The 24,526-nt window shown below is 52.2% G+C and overlaps 1 protein-coding gene across 1 annotated transcript in view; it reads right to left on the reverse strand.

Annotated features, from left to right (window-relative positions):
- Positions 1-24,526, reverse strand: part of SLC9A1 (solute carrier family 9 member A1) — a 48,644-nt gene that overhangs the window by 14,260 nt on the left and 9,858 nt on the right. The gene's annotated exons all lie outside the window — the stretch shown is intronic.

The raw sequence follows: 24,526 nt of genomic DNA on the forward strand, positions 1-24,526 counted from the left end.
GCTCTCCTCCTCAACCTCCCTAGCCTATAAGCTCTGTGCAGGCAGGTACCCTGTCTGTCTAGAATGAGATCCCCAGGGCTAGGGGCATAGTAGGTATTCAGCAAGTACCTACTGATCTGAAAATGCACAGGGTTAGGCCATTACTCACATAATTTCTGATAACCCATCTGGCCAGGCTTTGGCTCTCATTACCCCTGAGAGCCTTGGGAAGAAGCAGAAACATCCCTCCCCATGCCCAAAGTCCCTCCCACTCTCTACTGATCTGGGTAGTGCCAGTATAGCTACAAGTCAAGACTCAACACTCGAAACACTGGCAAGGCCCAGAACATTGGCACAGTGCCGAGCTCCCAAGAGACACTCACAACATGTTGGGAAAAAAACATGTCTCCATCCTAGGCCAGGAGAGAATCCCAAAGCCACCATGCACTTTCTCCTGGCTTTAAAACAGACTTGACCAAACTCACCTCTTGCTGAAAAATCCCCCAGTCTTTACAGTGTCTACCAGTAACCCCCAGTGTTCAGTGGCTGGTGCACTGGAAGGGGCATTTCCCCCAAATGAGCCACATCCTCTTTTGATGGCAGATCTTTGCCTAGCTATCTCTCCAGAACACTATTCTTGTACCTCTATCCCTACTGTGTGTGACTGACACTGCATGTTTCTGTGTGCTTCCTGGAGCACCCCTGTCTGCTCATGTTAGGGCAGGAGTCCTCCTCTGGTGCCTCTCCTTAGACCTTCAAACCACAGTCGCTACCCAGATTCCTCTCTCTGCCTGGCACCCCTCGAGGTCAGACAACCCAGGAAGGAGCAGTGAAGACAGGACGATGGTACCACACCTGGAGACATGCATTGCCCTGGAGGGGAGATAGGATGGCATCGGGGTTGAGAGGAGCAGAGCTCCTGCAGCCAGCGGGAAGCAGCTTCTCAAGACCAGGAGTCAAGCTCCAGGTCTAGCCAGCTGACCTTGACACCCAAGCCTGGAATTAAGCACCTGCCCTAGAAGTGAGCACCAACAAGTGCCTTAGGAGAAGGCACAGTCTGAAGAGAAGCCCAGGGCAGGTAGATGACAGTCTCCACCTCCATCTAGCATATTAAGCTTTAAAAATGCCTCCCCACCATCAGTTGGGGCGGCACTTTGCCATCAGTTCAATCTATAATACTTGACTGGCCTCCGGAAGTGCCATGCCATGCATTGCAGACCCAGAGACAAGTACCAGAGGGACAGGGTAAGGTGGCCTGTGAAAGAAGCCAGGAGTAGTAACACAAAGAACACTCATTATTCCTCAGGGTGCATGGTGAGCCAGGCACCGTGCTGGGAGCCTGGCACACAGCATCTCTCTAGTCCTCAAAATAGCCCTGTGGGGTATGTGCTGTCCCCATTTTGCAGAAAAGAAAGCTGGGGCTTGGCAAGATTCAGTGGCTTCCCAAAGTCTAAGGCAGGAGTTCTACTCTAGCTTAGAATATCTGTAGCACAGAAAGCTACTCAATCTTTTACTCAAACATGGCTATTTTCTCTGAGCCAGGCTGGTGCCGTGCACTGGGGACGCTGAGGTGACTCAGAGTCAGAACCTCATGACCAGCTCATGGGAATGGCCACGCTTTTCCCAGTCTCAGGACCTTCGGGCCATCAGGCCTCCCTCACTAAGTTAAGAGACAGCTGGCATTCCTATTCGACAGAGAAAAGCCTGGAGCTCAGAGGAGGCAGGACAGGCCCAGGCCACTGAGGACCTCTAGGTCCTGGGCCTCCTGACTTGGGTGCGGTGTACTTTCTTCTACAGAAGTTGGCTCCCAGAGTAGTTCCCAGCTGGAGCCATGTTCCCAGAGCACGTCCCCCCGGGTCTTCCTGTGTTGGCCCTGCCTTTTGGTGAGCAGGCTCTGACGGGCAAGGGCAGGGAAGGGATGGGCCCAGGCTTAAGGGGAAGGTCTGCAATCCACTCTTGGCTTCATACTTCAGGTAGGCAGGACATTAGTGAAAAGTAGCTTCCGGGGGGGGGGAGGGTGCAGCGGTGTAGGGAAGGGGGGGCCGCTGAGAGCCTGTTCTGGCCTCTTTCAAGGCCCTAACTCCACCAGCTGTCCCCACCCTGCAGCCCTGAGAGTCTCCTTAAAACGCAGGAAGTTTGCTGACACCAGGTGTGGTGAAAGGGGGCACAGTTGGAGCATCCAGTCCCCTGACAAAATCCCAGCATGAAAGTGAGACCCCAAGATGCCAAGAAATAAGGCAAAACTTCCAGGGCCCAAATTTGTGGCAGTAGTGATGTCACCAGGATGGAATCTAGGGTGGGGCAGAGGCAGTTAGAGTCAGATCCAGCGCTGGGAGAGCTGGACCAGACCCTGGACATCATCTAAACCCTCTGCTCCTTGGTCAGGGAAACGGAGACTCAAAGACCACCAGTGACCTGTCACTGTCACATGACCATTCCACAGTGAGAACACAGGAAGCTCCACGACCAGCGATCTCTCAAACCACACGGCCTCCCGTGAGGGCGTCCAGTCCTCCCAGAGCAAGGGCCGGGGAAGGTGTGGAATTCCACAGCTCCCAGTCACAGGGCGAACCCACTCACGTGGTTCCCGCCATGGGAGGTGAGCATTTCCGCGTCCAGTATAGGTCCCAGGACTGAGGGACACACTCCCCCACACTCCGGCTCTCTTACACTCTCATAAACTCTCTTACACACTCACCCATACACATTTTCACACACCATTCTCACGTGTGCTCTCATACTCTTCCACACTACCTTTTACACATTGTATTACTCTCTAATACACACTGCTCACACTCACCCACTCTTACACACACTCACTTCCTCTTACACTCATCCACACTCTACCTCTCTTGGATAACACACACACACACACACACACACACACACACACACACACACGCTTATACACATACAGAGGCACACTGAGACATTTGACCAAACTTCAAATTCGTGAGGGGCTCCTGGCACCCCACAGCTTCTCTGCCCTCCACCACGAGCGTGTTTTATTTACCTCTCCTGGGACAGTCCCCAGCTGCTGAGACTGGTGCAGTGGAGCAACAGGCAAAGCTGGTCTACGTCACCCTTGGTTGCCAGGGTGATGGGACACCCCTGATCCTGCTTCCCACCATCTGTCCCCGGTGGTCAGAGGGGAGTGCCAGGAAGAGGGGCCTCCTTGGCCCATCTGTGCCAGTCACCAGAGACCCAGGAGTGTGCAAGGGGCTCTGCCGCCCTAGTTCCAGGCCAGAGGACTGCTCTGGGGCTGCAACTCGGCCAGGTCCCAAGCGATTCCTGGTTGCACATGATTCCATTTCTCTAACTCCCTCTTCAACTGCCCCAGCAACCAGTCTCAACTACAGTCCTGAAAGGTAATACGTCCCTAGGAAAACCTGGCACTCTACAGTTTACCGCAGTGTGCTCTGAGAGAGCTTGTGTTCTTAGCCACTCATCACATCATCTCTGGTTTTATTCTTATTTTGTTTCTAAGGGGAGTGTCAATGCCCAGGACCAATGAGGCCCAAAGTGGCCCTGAGAAAGCCAGAGATGTATTCTTTCCATGAGCTCTCCTCCAGGGAAATCTCACTACTGCTCCCCTTCCACTCTAGTGGCTTAGTAAACACCTTGGGAAATCCTTCCTATCTTTTAGGTCTGCCCCCTCCAGGAAGCTCTCCCAAGTTAAATCAGTCAGAAGTGCTCAGTCTTATCTGCTAAATTTCTAAGGCAGGAGGTGGGAGTTATCAGAAGGCTCAGCCTCTGTCGGCCTGGTCTGTATTCAGCTCTGATCTCCGCTGGGACTGGGACTGGAGGCTCCGTGAGGGTAGGAAGAGCTCTGATTCTTCTTTAGTCTGGTTCTTTCCACCATCAACGTTAGCTATGAGGGTCAAGGTAAAAGGACACACCCTGAGCCAGTATCCCAGCAGGCTGACAGCCAGACCAGCAGAGACAAAGATATGTGGCACCAGCCCCCCTCCCTGGATTCCAATCAGGGTTCCTAGCTGGGCAGCCCTGGACATTTATGTTTCATCTTCTATTCTCAGTTTCCCTATCTGTGTAAAAGCCTATTTCAGAGTGTGTCTGGGGTACAAGAGGAAGTAATCAGGGCAAAGCATGCCAAACAACGCTGGCACTCAATGTTAACAAAAAGTGGTGACTGCTAGTATTATTTTAATTTCTTCAAAACCAAAGTATAACATGAATCACTCTGCATTATCAAGATCTACTGGTGTAAATCTGTCCATCACTGGGCATTAAGCTACCTAAAGGTGGAAATTGTCTAGAGCCATCCAGGTCTCCAGCTTCCAGTAATATAGTAGGCATTAACCATTTGTGAATTAAGATAAAACTGACTTTTAGGGGAAGGAGGTGGATATGGCTAAAGTTTCAAGAGTAGGTGATACTCCCAGGGCAGGGACCATTTGGATTGGGCTTTGAGGGATCAGTAGAAGTTTGCCAGAGAGCAAGGGAGAAAAGCAGGAGGAGAGCCATTCTAGGGTCTGAATCCTCTTAAGAGCCCAGGACAGGGTAGCCTGGGTGGCTCAGCGGTTTAGCGCCTGCCTTCAGGTGTGATTCTGGAGACCCGGGATTGAGTCCTGCATCGGGCTCCCTTCATGGAGCCTGCTTCTCCCTCTGCCTGTGTCTCTGCCTCTCTGTGTCTCTCATGAGTAAATAAATAAAATTAAAAAAAAAAAAAGAGCCCAGGACAAGTATCCTGCACAGAGCAAACAGATGTAAGGGTAATGAATAAATGAAAGACAAGGAAAACAAAAGAGAAATAGGAAGGCAGGCTGACTTCACCAAGTCTTTGCTAATATTCACATATGAGTGTTATTGTGAAGAGCAAGTGAGATGTTACATGATACATGTTGCCTGTGTCTTTCAATCTTAGTCCCTATTCTGTAACTGGGGTGATAATGCCACCCCCAGGGTAGCTGTATAAGTATCACTGAGATAATCATTGATTAGCTTCTGGCCTACAGGAGTCACCCAATGAATGACAATTTTTAAACGCATAACCCAACAGTGCCCACTCAGGGATACTGTATTTGATCATGACTCACTTGAAGGTACACTCTCCAGCACAGAGAGGAAAAACATACATGCTAGACCCTCCGAGGTTCTGACACTAGGGGCTGCGCTGGAGCTTGCACGGATCTCCTCTCATTTCCTATTTTTAACCCAGACTCTCATTTGATAGATGAAGAGATGGAGGTGCAGAGAAGTGAAGTGACTTGCCCAAGGCTACCTAGCTGGCAAGTGGCAGAGGCAAAAGTAGAACCCAGGTCTCTGGATTGCTGGCTCTGTGTTGTGTTGTGCCAATGAAAACAAAGCCCGTCGGGATCAATGGGAAGAGCATTCAAGTTTGCAGTATGCCTCCGCTGTGGATGGAGCCATAAATAAGTCTGTTCCAAGTACTCGGGCAGGAATCATTCCCCATAGCGGGGGAGTCAATCTCTCCTTGCCTCCCCCTCTTGTCTTCCACATGGCACCTCTATTTCTTGCTTGCTTCGCTCCACATCTCAGGGAGACAGGGTTCCACCCTCCGGGAACATCGAGTGTGGGTAGGAAATTAGCTAAAAAAACTCTCTGAGAACACAAACAGCATGTATTAGGCTGCCTGAGGCGTGGAGGAAAGAAGACTGGGCCAGGAGGCCGACACCCAGATTCGAGGCCCAGCTCTGCCCGCCAGTAACCATGATGCTCTGGGCAAATCATTACCCCCACAGACAAGCCTCAGTTTCCTCACGTAGACAAGTGAGAATCAAGGGGTTGGACACAGAAACAACATGCATTTTGTCAAGTAGCAGATTAACATCAGAGATGATTGATGAAGAAGGAAGGACAGAAATGCCACATGAACTGGAGGGGACCTGGTGGCCAAGAAGACTTGAAAGCAATAGGTAGAGTGACACAGCAATAGGCAGGCCCTCTCAGAGACCTCACAGGAGAGGTGCTCCAGAAGCAGGTGCTGTGGTCAGGTTTCCAGGGTCGGGGAGCTAGCCAAGCTTAGGGTTAACCCCCAGCACTTAACCTACCATCCCCAACACCTGAACTCCACTTGCCAGAAATCCTCACATCCCAACTCTGTACACACAGAGGGAAATTATTTTTCACCTCTATTCACCTCTCAAAACCTAATTTCCTGGACCATGGTGGTGTCACCTCCTCTGAGAAGGCTTTCCTGAGCTGCCCCGGCTTAGTCAGGTGCTCCTCCTAATTGTGGAGCCAGGAGCTCCGTAGCTAGTGTTCTAGTCAGCTTGGCATCCCAGCACACGGCCCTGGGGCCCACAGGGTGATGTTCAGGGAATGGTGGAAGCTTCCTAAAGGATGTGAGGCTGAACCTGGGCCTCGTGAGCTACAGCTTGTAGGGGGAAGAGTGTGAGCAAATGAGTGGAGAGGGGATCTCAGTGGTTTACTGAGGGCCCTGAAATTCTAGCCCACATAGGAACGAGGCTGTACAAGGAGGGAGACACCAGTGCACAGCAGGATGAGACAGGCCATGCAAGGAACTGAATCAGGGGCCCCAGCTGGTGCCGTAGGCCGCAGACCTTCATGTCTGGCCCCCAATACCCCTGACTCAGCCTTGAGCCAGGTTCTACTCCTGTTCCCACTAGTCTTTTCCCTGGGTTTCAAGGACACACATCAACAACCCCTACCCCACCTCACCCCACTGGGGTGGCACTTCTTGGTACCCAGCCCAGCCTCCCCAGTCACCTAAGCACCCAATAAACATTTGTCGGATAAACTTCCCTCCAGCAGATTCTCCCCACCCCCCACAGGAAAGGCTCTGGATTGAGAGTCCCTATGTAGTGAGGTGGAGGATGAGTCACTCGAAGCAGGGGGGGTGGAGGGACAGGGACTAGGGACTGGCAGTAAACAATCCGTGTGTGTTGACAAGATACAGAGCTCCAGGAGGCAACAACAGCACCTGGCCAGCCAGGGGTTCCCAAGCAGCCAGTAAGGATGACAGCTCAGGGGGGTGGGTAGAACCTCAGGCTCCCAAGACTTGTGGCCAGTCTGGATCCCTGGCAGGTACATGTTCTACATACTGGTTTCTTTTGATTTTTTTCTTTAATGGAAATACATTGCTTTGATGATTTTTAAACAGAACCCAAGCTCATTTAAAACTTTTTTGCAACAGGATCTAAGTACAGTAAGCAGAAGGAGGATAATCTCCCAGTGGCTCTCCTCCTTTCCCTTTACCTGCTATACAAGACACCCTCTTACCCTCTTACACTGTGAACAGTTCGGTATACAAAATTCTAAACTATTCTGTATCTATAGTTTTAAAATTTGGTATAAATGGCATATTCTACATACTGAGCTAGAACTGCTTTTATGGGGCAGAGACTGCGCCCAACACTTTGCTGAGGCATCTCATTTAAATTTCTCAACAACCTTAATGCAGTACGTACTATTATTAACCCCCATTTTAAGGTAAGTAAAGAGAATATCAGCGGGATGACTGCTTCCACGCCCCAAGGTCACAGAGCCAGGGCTCCAGAGCAGTGTCTCAGACCCAAGATGACCTCAGCTCCCACTGTCTCCCAGGCCCCTCCTCTGTGGAGCAACTTCACCATGGCCATGGCCCTGCCTGGGCCACAGTATACTGAACAGTCCCCTCCATGACGGCATTAGGATGAAGGCTGGTTTCTCATACTGAAATCCTCGCTTAAGAGCCCCAGACAGTCCTGCCCCTGTGGCTGACGGGGAAATCATAGGGCCTCTGCTTCCACTTCCGTACCTTCACCCGACCCCATGGGGCCACTGGCATCAGTAAAGTTGAAACATGCCCCTTGCAAGAGAGGCCCTTCTCGGCTCCCCGAATTTCAACATGTAGTGTAGAGGAAGTGGAAGCATGGAATACTTGAGCTGGAAATGAACCTGGGCTTAGTCAGGATTCAAGCCCCCCACTCCACCCCCACCCCCACCTTCCTCTCCTGGTTCCCAGGTGGGCAGCTCCCCAGGGGTGAGGATTTGCCCTCCTCCACCCACCCCATCCACAGCCCTTCTCCTACCAGACTATCCTCAGGACCTGCAGGCCACAGCAGGAGCTCGAGCCGGCTGCCCACGCCAGAGGCAGGGGGAGAAACAAGAAACTCCATGAGAGAGGTTCCATTTCCAGAAAACTTTAGACCTTGGGAAAGCTGGATTTCTCTTTTTCTTTTCCTTTATTAGGGGTATGGTCAAGTTTGTAAAATGCAAATTTAGGAGAAAACTGAAATCAAGACTACTGAATACCTGTTGTCCTTTAGTGTCCCTTTCAGTTGAAAGTCACTTAGCTTAGAAGCTTAACAATGAGTTAAATCCATTATATATAACTTGAACTTTTTCACAATATCATCAAAGCAACACAAAGAGAAATTCTATCATTTCCAGGACAACAGCCCTGCGGAAAGCAAGGCCCAGCGTCCCATTTTCAGCTGCTCCGGGGGAGGGAGGGTGGAAGCTGTGGAGGGAGAACCAGACAAGACTCTAGAGGTGCTGGCTGGGTGACAGAGGGAGAAGAGCACCCAGGGAAGCCTCCGGGGTCCCTTCCACTGCTCCCAGCTCAATCAGTGCTTCCCAGCATCTGGGGGCAGTGATAAAGAAGAGGTACCAGGTGCCCCTCGACTTGGGCTTTTCGGTGAACTCTCAGAAGGGAGAAACAGCAATGAGAAAACATGACTCTCAGAGGACTGAGCTTGCAGTAGGGCCTGAGAGGATGAGGACGTTTCTGGGAGGGTGGGGCACAGGTGACCCTGAGCCTGGTGTGCATGGGGTGGACTCTTAGTGGCAAGGGCGCAGGAGCTGAACTCTCATTTCCCTACCACCAAACATGATCCTCCTACAGTGGTCCCCACTGTCCCAGCATCATTCAGTTGCTCAGGTCCCAAACCCCGGAATCATCCTGACTCCTCTCTCTTATACCCCATCTCCAAACTCCCTCTGGCTCTACAGCCTCCTTGTTTTTCCTTGAACAGGAGAACAGTTCCATCCCAAGGCCTTTGCATTTACTCTTCTTTCCGCCTGAAACACTCTGTACCACATAGTTGAACCAACAGATTCCCTCCTTCTTCCAGGTCCCTGCTCAAATGCCACCTCCTCAAGGAGATCCTCCCGGGCCTCTCTATCCACTCATCCTGCTTTATCTTTACTGTACTCACCACTACTTGGAGTCTGTACGTGCCCATGAACGGGTCCCCAGTTTGCCTCCCTGAGGGCAGGCTGTCACGACTGCTGCTGAACCCCTAGCACCTAGAGTTGTACCCATCACACATAGGCTCACTATCAGTATTCGCTCATCTGACCAACTTCTGCCTCAATGACCTAACAAGGTTGTTGTGAGGAGCACGTAGGACCACAGATAGGAGAGCACTGAGCAAACCAGAGGCTTTGTTTGGTGGATTAACTGGAGAACCACTCCGGTTCCTCTAGCAGCTTTCCCTCAATACTCCCCAGGGCAGAAATGTGTCACACTTGAATCCGCTCACACTGTGCAGTTGATGGGTTGTCTCCCCCTGCAGACAGCTCTCAAGGGCAGGGACTCTGTCCTAGTCATCTTTCACCCTCCGGCACTTAGCACAGAGCCTGGCACGTGGCAAAGATCGAGACTTGTCTGTTGAGCCTGCATGACTATCCAAGGGCAGGATTCCAGCCTGATTTATGTCCAGAATGTGGCAGCAAGCTTGTGTGCACTGAATACTAACTGAACTGGCCTGACCTAAAGATAGGGAGGCACTGGGGGCCTTTGGGGCACAGCAGTGGCATGTGGAAAGGTGAGAGGTGTGGTAGAAGGTGTGTGGAACAAGCATGCTATACTGAGTTTTTATCAGGCACAGGTGACAGTGAAGGCTGGAAAGGAAGTGATGACCTAGGTGGGCACAAAGCAGCCATTTCTCTGGGAAGTAGACAACAGATGAAGAAGCAGAAGTTCGAAGCACTCTCCCAAGATAACATGGGTAGCAGCAGAGCCAGGTCACAAATCTGGGACTGTTGACTCCCAATCCAGTGCTCACGCAGAGTCATCAAAAGGCTCTAGTCTTAGATGATGTGAAAGTCCTGCCAGTAAACACCTCGGGGAAGAAGTAATGGGAGATGGTACTGGACAACCCCACCCCCCCAGCTTGGCACCCTGGAGTGGGAAGAGCAGTCCAGTTGCAGAGCTGTTAAGGCTAAGCTCCAGGGGCACTTGTACCACCTCTTGCAGATTCCAGCAGGATCAAGGAGACTGCCCACCCCTCCCCCAGTCCACCTCCAAATGCCTCAGGAGACCAGAAAGCTATATTCGGGGAGAGGAAGAGCCCAAGCCAAACCCAGGCTGGGGACTGATGCAGAGACCTGGGTTCCGATCTAGGCCCTGCCACCAACTTACTAGGTGCTTTGAACAAGCCCATGCCTTTCTCGGGCCTTCCCCATCCTCAGAGGATGTTGAGGGCCTTTTCAGCTCTGATATCTGACCAGTGAGCTCTGCTATTAGACAAAGCACTTCATGCTCACCATCTCTGTGCATGCCAACGAGCACAGTACCCTGAGCCCAGGACAGCTTCGCGGTGTAAGACAGCACGAAGCATGGGCTGGTGTAAAGAGCCCTGGTCTGCCAACACAGGAGCTGGCTTCTGTCCCAGTTCTAAACCTGAACTTCTCTGTGATCTCCGGCAAATCACAGTCCTGCCCCGAGCCTCACTTCCTTCCTCTCTAGCATGGCGATAAGCAATGCTCAGGGCACTAGGTGGCTGTGAGGAAGAGAAAGACAGGTCTTGGATGGAGGGGTGGGATGGCAAGGGGCCTCTGTGTTCCCAGGCAGCAGAGCATGTCTGCTTTCCCGGGGCTCGGCCTACTCTGCAGCCGCCTGACTTGGGTTCCACAGGGACACAGCAGGAATATCATGCCACCAGGGGGGCTAGGCCTCCCGCTGGAACAGAGGTCACTCACTGGCTCGCTCTGGAGCCAGGGCCTAGTGAGAGGAGGTCCCAGCAGTCAAGTGCTCCGGAGGACTGAGGCAGAGCAACTGGGCCTGGGCCAGGGGAGGTGGTCCCACATGCAGGGTGGAAGATCCTCAGTGACACAGCTGGGAAAGGTGACATCTGGAAAAACAAGCAAGGATACAGTTGCCTCAGGGATCTGTCCGAGGTTTCAACCCAAACTCACTCAGCTGGGAGCCCCGTGGTTGAGAGTATGGTCTTGAGAACCAGGGGCCTGGTTCCCTGGCTCTGCAACCTACAAGCCATGTCTCCTCAGCAGATACTCTGAGTCTCAGGTGAATCTCAGTTTCTCCATCTGAGAAGCGGGCTCATAATCATTTGTATTTCAAGGGCTGTTCTGAGGATCCAGTGAAATTATATATCTGGAGCCAAGAACTGCCAAAGAAAACTCTCAGCAAAGGGCACAGTCCCATCTCTGTACCCCTAGTCCCCAGGCCCACAGAGGGCCTGCTGGCATCAGGGCACAGATGCCAGGGAAGCAGCCACAGTTGGGAGATGGGGCCACACTCTGAGGCAGCTCCTCTGAAACAGGGCTTGTTACCTTGTCCCTGTCATTGTTGGTTCCAGGTTGAGCCCGGCGGCAGAAGCCTATGGAGGTGCTGAAGGGAAGGGGAGAGGAGGCACAGGGGAGGCAGAGGGGGAAGGTAGATTGAGGCAAGGGGAGACAGAAAGAGAGGTCAGGGGGAGGCTGGGAGAGGCAGAGGAGGCTAAGGGGAGGCACAAGCCCTCTGGATCTCTGGATCCCCACTGAACCTATTTCTTGTCCCCTTTAAAATCTGTAGAACTGCTTTTTAGGGTACCTGAGTACAGGTCACAGGAACTGTGGACGTAGCTGGGCCATGCACATGCAGGTTCCCTGAAACCTCAGCAACAAGCCCCAGAGGCAGGCTGGCAGAGTGGGAGGCCAGTTTCCCCGAAGCAGGTGCCCAAAGCATCCGTCTCCAGGAGATGCACTGTAAGGCTCCCACACACTTCTGAGAGCAGCCCAGCTGGCTGAGCATCCTGAGGAGGGAGACATAGAGGGCACACTTGGAGGGCCTCTCCCTGCCTCCTCTCCCTATCCACTGGAACAGTTTGTCACCTCAGGCCTCCAAGAGCCATGAGATGTTCTGAGTGGATGGGAGAGCTGAGCATGCTCAGTGGAGGCTGCCCTTTAGAGGACACTGCAGAGAAAGGATGAGGACATGGCTGGCTGCAGGCCTTGGTCCTGGTGCCAGGAGGGCCCAGAGCTACAGAAACAGCAAAGGGAGGTCAGGTCTCTCCTGGGGTTCAAGAAGAAGCTCAGTAAGAAGCTATAGGCGGTTAGAAGAGACAGCCTTCTGAGACCATTCCAGCCCAACCCCTCCATTCCACAGATGCAAAGAATAAAGCCCAGAGAGGGCAAGGACCTTGGCCAAGGTCACAGAGCAAGGTGTTGGCAGAGTCAGGATTCAGACTGAGGACTCACACTCCAAAGCCAGTCCTCACGTGGAATGCAGTGCCACCTCTCATTACTCCTAACTTTACTTACAACTACCTTTTACCAAGCACCTCACTGTGACCTGTTGTACGCCTTAACTGTGTGCATTCCTTAAAAGTTCTCTGACCTACGTATCATTCTGCAGCTGAGGAAACTGAGGCAGGGAACGGTGAAGAGACTTCATTAACCAAGGTCCTACAGTTAGGTCTTTCCCACTCCAGAGCTTCAGACCAGCTTCCTCCAGCTCTGGGCCCTGGCTTTCTGTTCTGCTGTGCTGGGAACAGGAGGCCCTGTTCGCTTTGGGCTGTCATCTGCTTGCCAGGGGACTTTGGGAGTGAGATACCCACCCTCTCTAAACTCCTGGTCCCCTCTAAGATCCCCAGCAGCGGGCAGCCTGGGTGGCTCAGCGGTTTAGCGCCACCTTCAGCCCAGGGTGTGATCCTGGAGACCCAGGATTGAGTCCCACGTGGGGCTCCCTGCATGGAGCCTGCTTCTCCCTCTGCCTGTGTCTCTGCCTCTCTCTTTCCTTGTGTCTCTCATGAAGAAATAAAAATCTTTAAAAGGGGGGGGGAACGGGAGAAAGGGGGGGAGATCCCCAGTAACACCAATATGCCCTGGTTCTGTGTGTGTTCTGCCAGCAGAGACCAGGAGCTGTCTGGTATCCCAGTGAAGAGAACAGAAACCTGGAGGCACCTGCCAGGCCTGGGTGAGGCCTGAAGGGCCTCTTCTTAACACCTGTGTGCACTGCTCTGGGGGACTAGCCACGTGCCAGCATGGGAAGGGAGAACTGTCACCAAGTCAGGTGTTTACTCATTTGGCCTCAGCAATCCCATGAGGTAGGCATTATTTCCATTTTCCAGAGGAGAAACTGAGGCATGGAGTTTAAAGAATTTGCCCCAGTGGCACCCAGCCAGGCAGCAACAAAACTGATAACCTGATTCCAGGGCTGTCTGACCCCAGAGGCTGAGGTCTGTGCTAGCACCCGGCTGCTCAATAGGACATGACCTGTAACTGCTTCCTGGGGGTGCTCTCCACCAAGGGGACAGGTTCTGGAGTCCAGCCCACAAGTGGTTATGCAGTGAGGGCCTGGCTGGAGGCTAGGAGCCCATCAGTGACAAGGTGAGCACACAGGGGCAAGGTCCCAGGCAGGCTGAGAGGCTGCCGGCCTGCCGCCTTGCCCACCACCGGTGTGCCCCATAGAAGTCACTGTCCCAAAACCTCAAACCATCCAGTGAGGGAGGCACTATCACACTCACATCACAGTCAAGGAACCCGCAGCTCAGAGGGGCTAGGCCACTTGCCCAAGACTGCCTAGTTGGTAGGGGGCAAGGCCAAACAGGATTCGAGCGCAGGAAGCTGACTCCAGAGAGGCCGGGTACTCATCCTCCGGGGTATTTCTCCATCATGTTCCTCATCTGAGTCACAGAAAAAAGCTGGATGAGTATTTTCTCAACTCTCCAAAGGATGACCCTAACTAAACTGTCTCAGAATGTTCAAAAGGAGCAGAGTGTGGTCCCTGCTATGGTACTAACTATGCTTATTATCCATAAATGGATAGAATACTGGCCCTGAGTGCCAATCCCCATGTGCCTGGACTCTGGGCCTTGGGTTTGCCCAGCCACGCAGTGATAGGGCCAGGTAACCTATTAAACAGACCGTTCACTCTGGCTTCCTAGATTTAAGGTCACTGGGTTCCACCACTTTCTTGTGCATGTGACCCTGGGTGAGCTATTAACTTTTCTGAGCCTCGCGGTCCTCATTTATAAAACAAGGATGCCTCCTCTTGCCTCACAGGTCAGGTGAGGCCCACCAAAGATGACGAGGCAGAGAGTGCCACACAAAGCAAGAGGTCCAGCAGAGGTGGCCTTCTGTGCAGGACTTCTGTGACATCACCATTCACTGCCACGAGGACATGTGTCACTGCACAGCCTTGCCCTGAAAGTGAATACGAGGGCTCACACCCCACCCTGGACCAACAGGGCACTCCCAGCAGCCCTACCCAGCCACCTGATATCACTGCCATGGGTGCTTTCATAAAGAGCTGTGGCTGCAAAAGAGGTGGGAGCCAGAGTACAAGGAGCCACTTCTGCCTTTGCGTGCCTGGTACTCAGTGCGGCGGCCAGATACAGGGGGAGTGGAGCCCACCTGGGCCGGTTCTGTGCCAATCTTATCATGCCAATTCTTCCTGGGGAGGAGCAGGGTAAATGAGGCACAGGCCCCCGCCCAGGCTGGTCAGGGTTCTGCTTCCAGATTCCTGACCTCAAGTCTACATTGGTCAGCTCATAGGCTTGGGGGAGCCCTCTCTATCCTCTTATAAAGCTGGGATGGCAAAGGCTCAGGTGATCTGAACACTATGCTATAAGATGCCTCAGAGACTACGCAACTCCGGGCTGTTACCTGCAGGAGGGGAAGGGAGCAGGGGTGCTGGCTGGCTCCTTAGGGAGAGGCAGGGAGCTCTGCGGGGCCAGGGAATGGACAGAGGTTCAAGCTTGGGGGCACAGTTAGGACGGAGAAAGTGCTGTAGCCTTGACTGGGGCAGCATCTCTTCCCTACCCAAGCCCCCCACACCTCTGCCCCACCTGCCCACTTCACCACCCTCCTGGACCAGAGGGTGGTTAGCACCCCCTCTGCTGGGGGAGTGGTGGGAGCTTAGAAGCTGCGGGGCCAATGTCTCCCTTGATTTGATTCTGGCTCCATCACTTGCTGGCTCTGCAGCCTTCCCTGGGCCGTGGTTTCCTCACAGGCAAGAAGGCAGGCTGGGCTCACTTCTCAGAGGCCCGTAGCTCTGACAGTCTGTGATTTTACATAATAAGCAGCACACGTGCGTCACTCTCCACCTCGTACTTTCCACTTTGTACTTTGCTGTATGTTATCTCCTACCCTAACATTGATCTTTCCTGTATGTTATCACATTTAGATTTAGACCTTGTGGCATCCATATGAGGCAGGTGTGGGTTCTCCTGCATTAAAGAGAAGAAAACCAATGCTCGGGGCATTTAAGCCCAAGAACACACCCAAACAGGGCACAAGAGAACAAGGCTTGCACCCAAGGTTCCAGAAGCCAGGAGGAAGCCTGAAAGCAGCCCTGCCAGGCCAGAGTGGAAAGCCCCGGGTAACTGGTTCAGGAGCTCATTCCAGTCTGTTCATCTTAAAGCTGCTCCTTCACCGCGGATAAGGGAACTCTTAAAAAGTCAGAGGTAATAAAAAAGAGTAAGTTGCAAAAGAGTATAAACAGCATGATTACTATGTAACTATTTTTATTAAAAAGAACTCCAGGGTCTCTGGGGTAGTGCAGTTGGTTAAGTGTTCAACTCTTGGTTTTGGCTCAGGTCATGATCTCAGGGTGGTTGAGATCCGCACTCAGCGCAATCTGCTTAACTAAGTTCCTCTCTCCCTCTGTGCCCTGCCGCCCACCATGTGCACCCTCTCCCTAAAAATAAATTAATTTAATTTAATTTTTTAAAAAAACTTCACACGATAAATAAATAAAAATTAAAAAAAAAAAAGGGATCCCTGGGTGGCGCAGCGGTTTGGCGCCTGCCTTTGGCCCAGGGCGCGATCCTGGAGACCCGGGATCGAATCCCACATCGGGCTCCCAGTGCATGGAGCCTGCTTCTCCCTCTGCCTATGTCTCTGCGCCTCTCTCTCTCTCTCTGACTATCATAAATAAATAAAAATTTAAAAAAAATAAAAAACTTCACACGACAGTCAAATCCAGGCAAACAGTGATTGCAAAGCGATCAGCTCTAAAGGGCAGGTAAGTGAAAGGGACAGGATTTGCATTTTTTCTTTACACACTTCAGTAGTGTTTGAATGTTTGGTTCCTTTTTATGAATAACAACCACAATCTGGGAGGAAAAAATGTTTTGGACACCCGCTCTAAGTCCAAACTCAGTATGAAACACTTTCCTATAATAGATTATTTCATTTAATTTCCCAAAACCCTATGGAGCATAAGAATGTTCACAGCAGCATTATTCACAATTGTCAAAGGGAACCAGGGGCGCCTGGGTGGCTCAGTGGTTGAGCATCTGCCTTTGGCTCAGGTCATGATCCCAGGGTCCTAGGATCAAGTCCCACATTGGACTCCCCTCAGGGAGCCTGCTTCTCCCTCTGCCTATGTCTCTGCTTCTCTCTCTGTGTCTCTCATGAATAAATAAATAAATACAATCTTAAAAAAAATGGGAATCAACTCAGATGACCATTGGCAGGAAAGTGAACCACTGTGGCTTCTTCACACAAGGCAATGCTGCAAAGCAATAAAAACACACTCGTGCATGTGACAACAAAAAGGAACCTCCTGAGTAGGCTGTGCAGAAGCAGCCAGATACAAGCAGTACCCACTGTCTGACTCCGGTTATATTAAGGTCAAGAACAGGTACAAGAAACTGATGATGACAGAGGTCAGAACAGCAGTTACCCCAGAGGAATGTGGGGGTATGGACTGCAAAGGGCAGGAGGGGACTTTAGGGGGACACAGAGATATCCTCTCTCTTGCTTGTTTTGTTAACTTCGTTGCAAACATTTGTAAATCATCACTGAGCTGTTCACTTTAAGATTAGCACACTCCGGGCAGCCCGGGTGGCTCAGCAGTTCAGCACCGCCTTCGGCCCAGGGCGTGACCCTGGTGACCCAGGATGGAGTCCCACGTCGGGCTCCCTGCATGGAGCCTGCTTCTCCCTCTGCCTATGTCTCTGTCTCTCCCTCTCTCCTGTGTTTCTCATGAATAAATCAATAAAATCTTAAAAAAAAAAGATTAGTGCACTCTACTGTATGCGTTTCTGCATGTTATCCCTCAATTAAATAGAGGGAGGGGGAGACAAGCTGAAAAAAAACATGCAAGGGAGAATCACATACAGACGAATGATGTTCGCAGGTCAGGTACTCGGCCTAATGTCACATAGCTGGCAGTAGCGCAGCCGGGATTCGAAGCCAGGTCTGCTGGACTCTCACAATCTTAAGCCACCAGGCTCTGCTAACTGTACTGTACTGACTGTACCACAGGATGCCTTGAATCTCCACCATCTGGGCCCCGGCACAGGCATCCCTGCCTCTGCTTGCTCCTCACTGCTAATCACTGGTGGCTGTGGTTCAGTCACCTGCTCATGGTGAGAGGAGCCCAGCTCAGCACACTCAGAGCTGCTGTTTCACCCACTACATGCCACGGGGAGCAGAGGCCAGCCCCACAGCTAAAGCTTTGGGCCTGGGGACCCCTGGGTGGCCCAGCGGTTTAGGGCCTGCCTTTGGCCCAGGGCCTGATCCTGGAGTCCCGGAATCGAGTCAAGTCCCACATCAGGCTCCAGGCATGGAGCCTGCTTCTCCCTCCTCCTGTGTCTCTGCCTCTCTAGCTCTATGTCTATCATAAATAAATAAATAAATAAATCTTTAAAAAATAATAATAATAAAGCCTTAGACCTGCTGGGAGCCAGGACTGGAGGTGTGCTCTGTGCCAGGAGAGGTACCCTGGACACGGCTTCTCGCCTTAATGGGCTCTGGCCCACAGTAATGGAACTTCAGATGGGGAAGGACAGCTGAGCAGCAGAGCTGGGCCTGGGCTTGGCTCTGACACCTGGCCAGGTGCTGAGGCTGCTGGGGCACAAGCCTTACATTGCCTCCGAAAAGCTGGCCCTGCCAGTCAATCGTACCTCCTCTTCCCAACAGGGGAGCAGAGGAACTTTCAGGAACTTGGCTCCTCCAGAGCCACCCACTCTGCTTTAAATTCCTAGCCCAGGCTCCCTCTCTCCTCCTTCCAAGGGAGCCACCTCCTGCTGCTAGGCATGGATCCCCCCCTCCTGCTACATCCTTTTCATTCCCCCTCCAACTCCTACACAATCCTTGTCCCAAACCATTTCCCGCAGTTTTCCATCTGATCAGTTTCTTGGGAAGGATAATTATCTACGGAGGGAGGAGGCGGAAAAGTCCCAGAGCCAAGAACACTGTGAGAAACTTCATCTAATCCATTCTCCACCTGCCAAGAGGACCTTCATCCTCAACACAGGCCAGCTGCGATCATGCCTCACCCCAAAACCTCACCACTTCCCGTCACTACAAGAAAGAGTCCATACTCCTCAACATTGAACCAGAGGCCTTCCTGATTTTTCCCAATTTAGGTTCAGGCTCTGTCACCATTGCATTTTAAGTGGCAGTGCCAGAACCAAGCCATGTCTGCCACCAGGGCCCACGCTGCTCTGTGCCACCTCCTGGTGTCACTTCAGCCTGTATCGGGGCTGTTTACATGTCTGTCTCCCACACACAACTGTCAGTACCACCAGGGTGGGAGCCCCTGCCCTCACAGTTGTGCTGACACACGGCAGGTGCCTGGAGGCCAGCTGAAGAGAACGTCGGACACCCAGGGCCAGCCACCTCACCTGCAGAGGGAACAGGGGGCTGTTTCAGGGGGAATTGTGGGGAGGAACGAAGACACCCTTACACCATCACAGAGGGCCTCTGCACTAGGGGCTTGGGAGACCTGGACTAACCCTGGCTCTGTCACTGTCCACTGGAGCCTGTGGGCAAGTCATTTCCTCTCTGGCCTTTTGCTTCCTCCTCTGTGAGATGAGGGGGTTGGGCTAGGCTCTATGACTGCTCACCAAGCATTTGCCAGCCTTACTGCTGGGTGCTCTCCACAGCACTGTCAAGGACCGCCCCCCCCCCAGGTCTGCCTGCCAGGGCCCCCACTGCTGCAAGAGCTGGCAAGTCTAAGCCTCTTGGTCCCCAACCCCTTTATCTTTTCTTTCTCCAGCCTGGATCCCTCACTCTGTCCCTCGCATCCTTCGTAACAATAAAATTGGATTCTCTGATTCTAAGCTTGGTCTTTCTAGGTCTGGCAGCCCCCCAGGTCATGTGGAACCACAGATTCAGCAGGGAACAGACATGTCAGAAGCCTGGCACTTGGCTACACCAAGGCTCGCACAGGACAGGTCTGGTGACTGCTTGCCTGCGGGCGCTAGGGTGGGGCAGGGGAGGAGGAGGCAGGAGTCCAGCAGAGCCTGGCATCCTCTCAGTCCCTCCCTTCCTCATGTGCCCTCATGCCCCTCCTGCTCTGCTCCCGCTCCCTGTTCACCCTTCCCTGGGAAGGGCTCTCCCAGGCTGGAGCTTCTGTCCCACTGCTGGTCTGGACACAGGTGCCTGCATGGAAGCTTCGTACCTGTTGCTCTCCTAGACCTGGGCAGAGTGGCCGTGGGCCAGGACCTGCTTTGCTCAGCTCACTGAGGCCAACACAAAGCCAGAGCCAACTCTCCATCTCCAGCTCCTGGGCTGCTCTGCACATCCCTTCCCAAATCAGACCACATCACCCTGATCAAAAGCGTTCAATGGCACCACATAGCACCTAGAACCCAACCCAAGGCCAACCCAACCCACTCTTAACACTGTCTTCCCCTCCATTCTCAAACCACATCTCCTTCCCTCCCCCTCCTTCTCATTCTACTCCGAGTTCCTCAAACATGCCTTCCCCATGGCCTCTGGTCTTTGGAAGGCAAGCTCCTTCTTGTCATTTACTCAGCTCAAAAGCCACCTCCTTAGAGAGGCCTTCGCTGAGGATCCAAAGGAGCACATCTCTCTCATATTTATTTTCTTCAGAATACTTATCACTGCTTGACACCATTGTGTCCACTGCCCAACACCCCACACTGGCATGCGAGCCCCCTGACACCAGGAGCCTCCTTGTCTTTCTCCTGGCTGTGTCCTCAGCACCCAGAATAGTGTCTGATGTGGGAGGAGGGAGTTGCTACACACCAGACTCGGCGGCCAGGGTGGCCTCTCTGAGATGACCTCCGATGCAGGGCCTGGACAGGGAGCTGGCCTGCGGCGGGCGGTCTTCCAAGCGGCGGAGAGCAAAGGCAGAGGCCCTACAGAGGAAGGTGCACCTGAGAAACTGAGGCAGGCTGGTGTGAGCGAGGCACAGGAAGGACAACAGGCAGTGAGGGTGAGAGGTATAGCACACCTCTCCTGGATTTTCCTCTTATCCCAGGTTCATCAGGAAGCACTTGGAAGGTTTAAAGCAGGGGAATCCTGAGTTCTGGTTTGCATTTCTGAACAATTCATCTGGCTGCTCCATGGAGAACTGATTATAGGCAGAGGGGAGTGCAGCCAGGAGCCTGTTCAGGAGGCCCCTGGAGTCACCCAATTACAGACGCTCGCACAGGGCTTGGACAGGGGGAGCAGAAGTGGAAATAGAGTGAAGGGCAAGTCTTGGATCTGTGCAGCCATGCTTTCTAACTGCCTGAGGAGCCCTCTGGCTGGAGTTCCCAATGCCTGGGAATCCAGGCTAGCCCACCTACCCAATCTTATTTCTCACTGACCCCCAGCCAGACTATCCCCCACACCCAGCCAGGGTGCCTCACTCACACCCACAGCTCAAAGCCTCAGCTGATGCTACAACCCTTGCCTCATCCGCCCCCCACCCCTTCGCGAGGTCTTGTGAAGGCACCTGCACAAAGGTCTCTGATCTCCCCTCATTCAAGCCACATCTCCCCTCTCCCTGAAGTCCTCCCAGGCGGAGGTGTGGCACAGCAATCATTGGATGCTTTTATTCCATTTCACTCCCTGAGGTGGCTGTAAAGACACGCGCACCAGGACTTGTACCCTTCAGGGTTGCTGTGACACTCAGACAACAATGTACGGTGAAGAGCCCTTAGCACAAGGCGAGGCACTTGGTGGGTCCCAGAAAACAACAGCTCCCTCCTTGCCCCCTGCACACAGCAACATCCAGCACCAGGGCTCACAGCCCACGGGGAGGCTCAGCTTCTCAGTCCAGCCAAGCAAGTGGGTGAATATGTTTCAGGCTGAGGTTAAATGGCTGAAAGACACCCCAAAAGGTTTTACCAGAAAAGGTCAATGGCTCTGCATTATCTATGGCTCTGTATTATTCACATCTCTGTGCCTTTCTCCAGCTCCACCCTGCAGGTGAGCAAACACCTGCTTAACCTTCAAGGCTCAGTTCAAAACTCTGGGAAGAAAAAAAAAAAAAAAACTCTGGGAAGCCTTCTCTGCTCCACCTCCCACCCATCTCTTCCTGTGCACCCACAGCCCTGTGGGGCCCCACTGCAGCATTTCACAGCCTGTCACGGGTGCCTATTTATGTGTCAGTCTCTCCTGTGAGGCTGGGATTATGTTTATTCATCTCTCCATCTCCAGCACAGCATTTCTGAGGCACGAATCAGTGTTTGTTGAATGTGTGCCTCCCCCTCCCAGCTGAGACCAAACTCAGACCCCTCAGCTCAAGCCTGCATCTGCATGCCTACCCCAGTCCTGGTAACAGTCAGCATTACTCAGTGCCCTCTGGCTCTCACACCTAAAAACCATCTTCCAATCATTCACGTTTCCTCTTCCTTGAGTGCTGCAGACATAGTAGTCACTCCACTTCTGAGTGTTTTTGATGTGCCTGGAACTTTGCACACATTACCTGTTTCACTGGAGAAACTGAGGCTCAGCGAGGGTGGTGGAGTTGCAAAGCAGCAGAACCTTCTGTCCTTCATACTGGCACAGTTCACCTGGCACCTCATCATAGCCGGGCCTATTTTAAAAACCATCATCTGTTCTGCAAAATTTAGTGCTTTTATAGCTACGCATCAAGTTGTCATACAAAGTTGTGCTTTGCTCATTAAATGTTTCAAGTGATAAGTCTTGCTACTACGGCTGGATGGTGAAATGACTATTACATAGGAGAAATAGAGAACTTGGAATGAAAAGCCCTCACTCTGGCTTCAGCCGTGCCAGTGAGGCTTATATGCTCCTAGGCAAGTCATCTAACCTCTTGGGACCTCAGTTTCCGCATTCGTAAAAGGAGAACAGCATCTCCCCAGAAAGTTTCCTGATGCAAGTTGTAATGCGCTTTAGCCACCTTAGGAGTGTATTCATTAAAAGGATACATATGACTGATCCACAGCCACCTCACATCTGCACTTCGCACAGCACTGGACACACAGCGGGGCATCAGTAAGCCTTGCTGAGTGATTATTCAGTTGCTGGGAGATTCGAGAGTCAGAGGAAACAAGCCAGTATTTCCCTTCCTCCTGACCCTAGAGGGATTCCTGAGTGCCACCATTTATCATGTGTTTGGAATGTGCCAAACTCTGTGACACCCATCTTCCCAGGGCTCTCCCCCTGAACCCTTCCAACGTTGCTTCCAGGTGCCACATTGCGTTGCAGGTGATCAAACTAAGACTCAAAGAGGGGAAGGGACTTGCCCAAAGTCACGGTGCCACAAAGTGGTAGAGCTGAAATCTGAACCTAAGTCCGTGGTGGGGCAAAGTCTGTGTTCCTAACCACTATGTTCCCAAAGGGAATTGGTCTAGGACACTCTTCTGTAATTCCAAGGCCTTCCCCAACTCGAAGCTTCTGGCTGTGCCCAGTGAGACCCATTTCACTCAAGCATCTCATCTAAATCCTACTTATTCTTCAAGGGTTAGTTCAACTATCACTTCCACAAAACCCCCTTCCTAACCTCCCAGGTGGTAAGGTCTTTCTGCCTCTTCTAAACCTTCAGAGAATTCCATCTGTACCTCAAATCACTCCCACTTTCTACTGCCTAACTGTCCTGCATCTATATGGCATTTCTCAGACCAGTCCCTGAATTCCTCAAAAGACATGGTTCTCATGCATCTTTGCTTGGTCTGCCAGCCAGGCTGGCCAGGGGAGGGTGGGGTGGACTCCTGTTCCCCTCCTCCACCAACTTGTAACATGAGTCTTGGGCTGTGCTGAGTGAGGTGAGCTGGCTCTGCCTCAAGCAGGCATCCTGCCTACCTGGTACAGCATCCAGATTCCTGGCCCAAGACCCAAAAGATAAGATCTTGATGCCTGGTTTGATGGCAAAGATGCTATAAAAAGCACAGCAACCCAGGCTCAACACTGGCTTGTGATGGAGTCCAAAGCCTTGCACTTGGTTTTCCTGCAAGGAGGGGCTGTGTGGCCAAGGCCAAATGGCTTCCTTGCCAGGAACAGCTCTTGGATTGATACTCCAGCAGGAAGTTGCCCTTCTTAGGCTTAAAGGACCCATCAGAGTTACCAATGCTTAGAAACCAACATCCAGGCCAAAGACCACAGCCCTTCCTACTGGTCCATGTCTTACTGTCCAGAGACCCCTGGCTTATTAGTTAAGAGAGCAGGAAAAGCCTCCCTCTGCCATTGAACTTCTGTGTGCTCTGGGCCTCAACTGGAAAATGAGAGGATGGGATCAAAACATTTTCATCTCCCCTCTGGGCCCCTGGGCCACAGGTTACCATAAGGTTCTTTCTATTTCTAGCATTCTGCAGGTAGAAAAATATTCTCTACTTTCACTCCCAGAATTGGTAAGAGCAGGAGATAAAGTGTCCCAGTCCAGAAATAGCAAAGGCCAATCACGGCTGCCTAGCACTGTGCCCTCAAAGCTTGTCCCCTTCAGAGGCAATCCTTTGTCTCTGCTGCCTCAAAGGTAGCTGCTTCCCCTAACAGAAACTCAGAGGTGTGTCTGGGTCCTACCGACTTTAGGAAAAATGGGGAGAGGCCTGAATTACCTTTCAGGGTGTGAACTGGACTCACCATGGAGACCTAGCAGACCCTGGGGGTAGAAGGAGCCCAGCACCTTCCCTGCCAGCACAGTAGGGCAGGGCAGGAGGAGCCTGCTGCACCTGCTTTGATCCCCAATCCAGAAAAGCTTTTCTCTACTTTACAGGGTCACTTTCCTTTCTCTTCTCCCAGGACACAGCTTACTCATTCTGACTGGGTTCAGTTCCCTTGCCTAGAATGAGTTCTACAGTCTCCCAGGCAAATACCACTTGCCCTGGGGTTCAGTACAGTACTTTGCCCAAGGAAAGTCCTTTACCTTTCTTCAAATTTTCACAGCACAAAAGTTCAAAGCTCCTCAACTTTGTGGGGCCACAGAGATCCCTCGGAAAATCTGTGGCTAGTACTCTCTCTCTGATAAAAACACACACATACAATGTCTGCAGACTATCTTGGGGGGCCCATAAGTCCCCTGAACTCCACCATGGACTCAGAAAGACTCTTAGGAACACCTAGATGGTTCAGTCAGTGGAGCATGCAACTCTTGTGAGTTCGAGCCCCACACTGGGTGTAGAGCCCACATACATAAATACATAAAAAGAAGTATCTTAGAAACCTAAATCCTAGAAGAAAAGCAGGTCAT

The sequence above is a fragment of the Nyctereutes procyonoides genome, unplaced genomic scaffold (assembly GCF_905146905.1).
Source record: "Nyctereutes procyonoides isolate TBG_1078 unplaced genomic scaffold, NYPRO_anot_genome, whole genome shotgun sequence".
NCBI lineage: Eukaryota > Metazoa > Chordata > Mammalia > Carnivora > Canidae > Nyctereutes > Nyctereutes procyonoides.